Source organism: Zalophus californianus, chromosome 15 (assembly GCF_009762305.2).
Source record: "Zalophus californianus isolate mZalCal1 chromosome 15, mZalCal1.pri.v2, whole genome shotgun sequence".
Classification (NCBI taxonomy): Eukaryota; Metazoa; Chordata; class Mammalia; order Carnivora; family Otariidae; genus Zalophus; species Zalophus californianus.
This window is the reverse complement of record NC_045609.1, coordinates 46,142,283-46,150,231: the sequence shown is the minus strand read 5'-3', so window position 1 is coordinate 46,150,231 and position 7,949 is coordinate 46,142,283.

Below are 7,949 nucleotides of genomic sequence, written 5' to 3'. Positions count from 1 at the left end.
CTTTGGGGGGAAAAGGAGCTGTGCCGGGGAGCGTCGGGAACAGGAGAGCCACCTAAGACCCAGCCCTAGTCCTCAGCCTGCCTTTGGGGGGAGTCTTTTGCCCTGGGTACCCCCTCTCGTCCGTGCCGCCAACTAAAAGCCAACTCAAGTATCTTTTCCCAAATAAAGCCTCAGCTGACTCTGCCAAAAAAAAAAAAAAAAAAAAAAAAACAACTACTGGATCACAAGGGCAGAATTCGAGAGATAAGCAATACCATAAGATGAAACAACATTAGAATGATTGGGATCCCAGAGGAAGAAGAAAGAGAGGGGCAGAAGGTATATTGGAGCAAATAATAGAAGAGAACTTCCCTAATATGGAGAAGGATACAGGCATCAAAATCCAGGAGGCACAGAGAACCCCTCTCAAAATCAATAAAGTAGGTCAATTCCCTGACGTCTAATACTAAAACTTACGAGTCTCAGAGACAAAGAGAAAATCCTGAAAGCAGCTCAGGAGAAGAAATCTGTAACCTACAATGGTAGAAATAGTAGATTGGCAACAGACCTATTCACAGAGACCTAGCCCGCCTGAACAGACTGGCATGATATATTCAGAGCACTAAATGAGAAAAATACGCAGCCAAGAATACTATATCCGGATAGGCTGTCATTGAAAATAGAAGGAGAGATAAAAAGCTTCCAGGATAGGATCCAATAGTACATTAAAAGGATTATTCAACATGACCAAGTGGGATTTAACCCTGGGCTGCAAGGTTGGTTCAACATCTGCAAATCAATCAACGTGATACAATACATTAACAAAAGAAAGACAAGAATCATATGATCCTCTCAATAGATGCAGAAAAAGCATTTGAAAAAGTACAGTATCCTTTCTTGATCAAAACTCTTCAGAGTATAGGGATAGAGGGTACATACCTCAATATCATAAAAGCCATCTATGAAAAACCCACAGCAACTATCATTCTCAATGGGGAAAAGCTGAGAGCTTTCCACCTAAGGTCAGGAACGTGGCAGAGATGTCCACTATCACCACTGCTATTCAACATAGTATTAGAAGTCCTAGCCACAGCAATCAGACAACAAAAAGAAATCAAAGGCATCCAAATTGGCAAAGAGGAAGTGAAAATCTCACTCTTTACAGATGATATGACACTTTATGTGGAAAACCCAAAAGACTCCACCCCAAAACTGCTAGAACTCATACAGGAATTCAGTAAAGTGGCAGGATATAAAATCAATGCACAGAAATCAGTGGCATTCCTATACACCAACAACAAGACAGAAGAGAGAGAAATTAAGGGGTCGATCCCATTTACAATTGCACCCAAAACCATAAGATACCTAGGAATAAATCTAACCAAAGAAGCAAAGGATCTGTACTCAGAAAACTATAAAATACTCATGAAAGAAATTGAGGAAGACACAAAGAAATGGAAAAACGTTCCATGCTCATGGATTGGAAGAACAAATATTGTGAAGATGTCAATGCTACCTAGAGCTATCTACACATTCAATGCAATCCCTATAAAAATACCATCCACTTTTTTCAAAGAAATGGAACAAATAATCCTAAAGTTTGTATGGAACCAGGAAAGACCTCGAATAGCCAGAGGAATGTTAAAAAAGAAAAGCAAAGCTGGCGGCATCACAATTCCGGACGTCCAGCTCTATTACAAAGCTGTCCTCATCAAGACAGTATGGTACTGGCACAAAAACAGACACATAGATCAATGGAACAGAATAGAGAGCTCAGAAATGGATCCTCAACTCTATGGTCAACTAGTCTTCGACAAAGCAGGAAAGAATGTCTAATGGAGAAAAGACAGTCTCTTCAACAAATGGTGTTGGGAAAATTGGACAGCCACATGCAGAAGAATCAAACTGGACCATTTCCTTACACCACACACAAAAATAGACTCCAAATGGTTGAAAGACCTCAATGTGAGACAGGAGTCCATCAACATCCTAAAGGAGAACACAGGCAGCAACCTTTTCAACCTCAGCTGCAGCAACTTCTTCCTAGAAACATCGCCAAAGGCAAGGGAAGCAAGGGCAAAAATGAACTATTGGAACCTCATCAAGATAAAAAGCTTTTGCACAGAAGACTGTTGAATCACAGATCTGTACTTCTGAAACAAATAACGCAACATATTTTAAGAAAAAAGAAAAAGAAGAAGATAACAGGAGAGGAAGAAAAGGGGAGTATGTCAGAGGGGGAGACGAACCATGAGAGATGATGGACTCTGAAAAACAAACGGAGTTTTCCAGAGGGGAGGGGGGTAGGGGGATGGCTTAGCCTGGTGATGGGTATTGAGGAGGGCACGTTCTGCATGGAGCACTGGGTGTTATGAACAAACAATGAATCATGGAACACTGCACCAAAAACTAATGATGTAATATATGGTGATTAACATAACAATAAAAAAAATTTAAAAAAAAAGATGATAAAAAAAAAAAAGCTTTTGCACAGCAAGGGAAACAGTTAACAAAACCAAAAGAGAACCGAGAAAATATTTGCAAATGACATATCAGATAAAGGGCTAGTATCCAAAATCTATAAAGAACTTATCAAACTCAACACCCAAAGAACAAATAATCCAATCAAGAAATGGGCAGAAGACATGAACAGACATTTTTCCAAAGACATCCAAATGGCCAACAGACACATGAAAAGTGCTCAACATTGCTCGGCATCAGGGAAATCCAAATCAAAACCTCAATGAGGTATCACCTCACACCAGTCAGAATGGCTAAAATTAACAAGTCAGGAAATGACAGATATTGGCGGGGATGCGGAGAAAGGGGCACCCTCCTACACTGTTGGTGGGAATGCAAGCTGGTGCAGCCACTCTGGAAAACAGTATGGAGATTCTTCAAAAAATTGAAAATAGAGCTACCATAGTATCCAGCAATTGCACTACTGGGTATTTACCCTAAAGATACAAATGTAGGGATCCGAAGGGGTACGTGCACCCCGATGTTTATAGCAGCAATGTCCACAATAGCCAAACTGTGGAAAGAGCCAAGATGTCCATTGACAGATGAATGGATAAAAAAGAGGTGGTATATATATACAATGGAATATTATGTAGCCATCAAAAAGAATGATATCTTGCCATTTGCAATGACGTGGATGGAACTGGAGGGTGTTATGCTGAGCAAAGTAAGTCAATCAGAGAAAGACATGTATCATATAACCTCACTGATATAAGGAATTCTTAATCTCAGGAAACAAACTGAGGGTTGCTGGAGTGGTGGGGGGTGGGAGGGTTGGGGTATCTGGGTGATAGACATTGGGGAGGGTATGTGCTATGGTGAGTTCTGTGAAGTTTGCAAGACTGTTGAATCAGAGATCTCTACCTCTGAAGCAAATAATACATTATATGTTTAAAAAAAAAAAGGAGAAGAAGATAGCAGGAGGGGAAGAATGAAGGGGGGTAATCAGAGGGGGAAACGAACCATGAGTGACTATGGACTCTGAAAAACAAACTGAGGGTTCTAGAGGGGAGAGGGTGTGCAGATGGGTTAGCCTGGTGATGGATATTAAAAAGGGCACGTTCTGCATGGAGCACTGGGTGTTATATGCAAAGAATGAATCATGGAGCACTACATCAAAAACTAATGATATAATGTATGGTGATTAACATAACAAATAAAAAATGAAAAAAAACATATTGAGATACCACCTTACACCAGTTAGAATGGCAAAAATCGACAGGGAAAGAAACAACAAATGTTGGAGAGGTTGTGGAGAAAGGAGAACCCTCTTACACTGTTGGTGGGAATGCAAGTTGGTACAGCCACTTTGGAAAACAGTGTAGAGGTGCCTCAAAAAATTAAAAATAGAGCTACCCTATGAGCCAGCAATTGCACTCCTGGGTATTTACCCAAATGTATATATTTAATGTTGTAATCAAATATTAAGAGGGTTTGGGGGAGTGGAGAATTGATGAGCTGATTCTAAAATTTACATGAAAGAACAAGTGGCTATAAGAAAAATAAGATGGATGATTTATCCTGCCCCTGCTAGGGCTTGCGGTAGAACTCTGTATGCTAGATTAGTAACCGATGCCCTGTGTATTAGATTTGGCTGGGCTGTCTTCTGATAACAACCCCCCCCAATCTGATTGGCTTAAAAGCACAAGCTTTATTTTCCACCCATATTTCTCACTCTCCCACATATACACATCCACCTCAGGTTCCCAGGAGGGCACTGCCCAACACAGTCAACCTGAACCATACCTAGATTCTTAAAGTTTCTGTCCAAAAGTGGCACCTGTACTTCTGCTAACATTTCAGTGGTGGAATCAAGTCCAAGCCTGCCGCGAATGTGTTAGGGAAGCATGATCCTTCTCTATGAGAGGAAGGGACAGCAAGGAAAAATAATTGTCATCCACAGTATAATAATTAAGATAGTGTGGTATTGACACTATCAATATAAACCAAGAGTTGGATAAACAGAATGGATAAGAGAGCACAGAACCACATCCACACCTACATGGGACTTACAGTACATCAGAGGTGACATGCAAATCATTCAGAAGATGGAATAGTTAACAAATGGAAAAGGACAGTGCTGGGACATGTTGCTCTCTATGGGATAAAACATGAAGTTAGATTCCTGGCACAAATCACACTTATTTAATTACAGATCAAGGTGAAATCAAATCTTTAAAACTTTAATATAAAATATGGCTTACTTTAACAAGGAAGAATTTCTTTTTTTAATTTTTTATTGTTATGTTAATCACCATACATTACATCATTAGTTTTTGATGTAGTGTTCCATGATTCATTGTTTGTGCATAACACCCAGTGCTTCATGCAGAACGTGCCCTCTTTAATACCCATCACCAGGCTAACCCATCCCCCCACCCTCCTCCCCTCTAGAACACTCAGTTTGTTTTTCAGAGTCCATAGTCTCTCATGGTTCGTCTCCCCCTCTGACTTACTCCCCTTCATTCTTCCCCTCCTGCTATTTTCTTCTTTTTCTTTTTTCTTAACATATGTTGCATTATTTGTTTCAGAAGTACAGATCTGTGATTCAAGAGTAACAAGGAAGAATTTCTTAAATAGGATACAAAACAGGATACAAAACTTGTCTTATACTATCTTAAAAGTTGTCAGAAATGACATATCAACCCATTAAAATCAAGAACTACTGGTTTATTAAAAGGCACTAGAGGGAGAAACAAGCCACACTCTGGAAAAAGGTAGCTGCAACAATTGATAAAAGAATTGTACACAGGTCATATAAGGAATGCCAAGAAATTGATAGGAAAAAGATAAACATCCAAATCAGAGAATGGGTACAGGCAGGAGCAGCGCTCCACAAACAAAGAAAAATGAATGATTCAAAATCTCTTGAACAGAAAACCAATCTTACCAGAAATTATGAAAATGCCAATTCGGACCACAATGAAATGTCAAAATCAATAGATATATAAAAATGTGACAACACCAAGTCTCATGAAGGATGTGAAGCAAGGAAAAGCTAATATACTAATGAGAGCCGTATACCAATTCCAAAATATCATTTATTTAAGATATCCTGTGATTTTATTTTTTTTAATTTAATTTTATTATGTTAGTCACCATACAGTACATCATTAGTTTTTGATGTGATGATTCACGATCCATTGTTTTCATATAACACCCAGTGCTCCATGCAGTACGTGCCCTCCTTAATACCCATTACTGGGCTAACACATCCCCCCCCTCCTCTCTAAAACCCTCAGTTTGTTTCTCAGAGTCCATAGTCTCTCGTGGTTCATCTCTCCCTCCGATTTCCCCCCCTTCATTTTTCTCTTCCTTCTTCTAATGTCCTCCATGCTATTCCTTATGTTCCACAAATAAGTGAAACCACATGATAATTGACTTTCTCTGCTTGACTTATTTCACTTAGCATAATCTCCTCCAGTCCCATCCATGTTGATGTGAAAGTTGGGTATTCATCCTTTCTGATGGCTGAGTAATATTCCATTGCATATATGGACCACATCTTCTTTATCTATTAATCTCTTGAAGGGCATCTCAACTCTTTCCATAGTTTGGCTAATTTGGACATTGCTGATATGAATATTGGGGTGCATATGGCCCTTCTTTTCACTATATCTGTGTCTTTGGGGTAAATACCCAATAGTGCAATTGCTGGGTCATAGGGTAGCTCTCTTTTTTAATTTTTTGAGGCACCTCCACACTGTTTTCCAAAGTGGCTGTACCAACTTGTATTCCCACCAACAGTGTAAGAGGGTTCCCCTTTCTCCACAACCTTTCCAACATTTGTTGTTTCTTGCCTTGTCAATTTTTGCCATTCTAACTGGTATAAGGTGGTATCTCACTGTGGTTTTGATTTGAATTTCCCTGATGGCTAATGATGATGAATATTTTTTCATGTGTCTGTTAGCCATTTGTGTGTCTTTTTCAGAGAAGTGTCTTTTCATGTCTTCTGCCCATTTTTGACTTGATTATTTGTTTCTTGAGTTTTGAGTTTGAGAAGTTCTTTATAGATCTTAGAAATCAGCACTTTGTCTGTAGTGTCATTTGCAAATATCTTCTCCCATTCTGTGGGTTGCCCCTTTGTTTTGTTGACTGTTTCCTTTGCTGTGCAGAAGCTTTTTATCTTGATGAAGTCCCAAAAGTTCATTTTTGCTTTTGCTTCACTAGCCTTTGGAGATGTATCTTGAAAGAAGTTGCTATGGCCGATGTCAAAGACGTTATTGCCTATGTTCTCCTGTAGGATTTTGATGGACTCCTGTCTCACATTGAGGTATTTCATCCATTTTGAGTTTATCTTTGTGTATGGTGTTAGAGAATGGTCGAGTTTCATTCTTCTGCATGTGGCTGTCCAATTTTCCCAACACCATTTATTGAAGGGACTGTCTTTTTTCCATTGCATATTTTTTCCTGCTTTGTCAAAGATTATTTGACCATAGAGTTGAGGATCCATATCTGGGCTCTCTATTCTGTTCCATTGGTCTATAGGATATCCTGTGATTTTAAATACCACTCAAAAAAATCACACCTGGGCGCCTGGGTGGCTCATATGGTTAAGCATCTGCCTTCGGCACGGGTCATGATCCCAGGGTCCTCGGATCAAGTCCCGTATCGGGCTCCCTGCTCAACGGGGAGCCTGCTTCTCCCTCTGCCTCTCTCTTTTTCTCTTATGAATGAATAAATAAAATCTTTAAAAAAAAAAGATCACACCTACACAGTGATTTTCATCACTTGTAATTTTTATGTAATAAGTATTGGAAGATACATTGTAGACTTAGAAGGATTTGGGGGTATATCACTCTTCCTTTGTACATACAAAAATGAAGAAAATAAATTTGTTAATGAATTTCTAAATACTTTTCACATCACAGTATAAGTGATGGAATCACTTTTGACTCAGAGTTGTCTATTCCTGTGTTTTTCCATGAAGCACAGGCAAGACATCTCCACTCAACCCTCTCTGCATTTCTGATCCACAGAATCTGTGCATGTAGGAAATGGTTCTCTTGTATGTCAACTACATTTGGGTGGTTTGTTACATAGCAGTACATAACCAGAATGTCCCTCATTCACAAAGGACTTTGGAATGCTTGCACACACCTTCTAGACCTTCTAGATCTTTCTGTGTCCATGGGTGTTCACACCAATGACCATTACTGTACTCTAGTTTCCCAGTTCCTGGACCTCCTCACCCACAGGGATGTCCTCATCTAAGCCACCTCAGCTGCCTGCTTTGAGTTACAAAAAGGCAGGGTCTTGAGGATTTTAATGGCCACCTGTGAAGATTTGGGATAAGGGACAAATGATGGCCTCATCTTATCCCCCAGCCAGAGCTCCCACCTGGGGTTTCAACAGGCAGGACACTGAGCAGAGCTGCAGGTCACAAAGTCACCATGCCAACCCTCCTGTCCATCATAAGGGACATCACAGGGAATTCTGCCTCTGTGGGG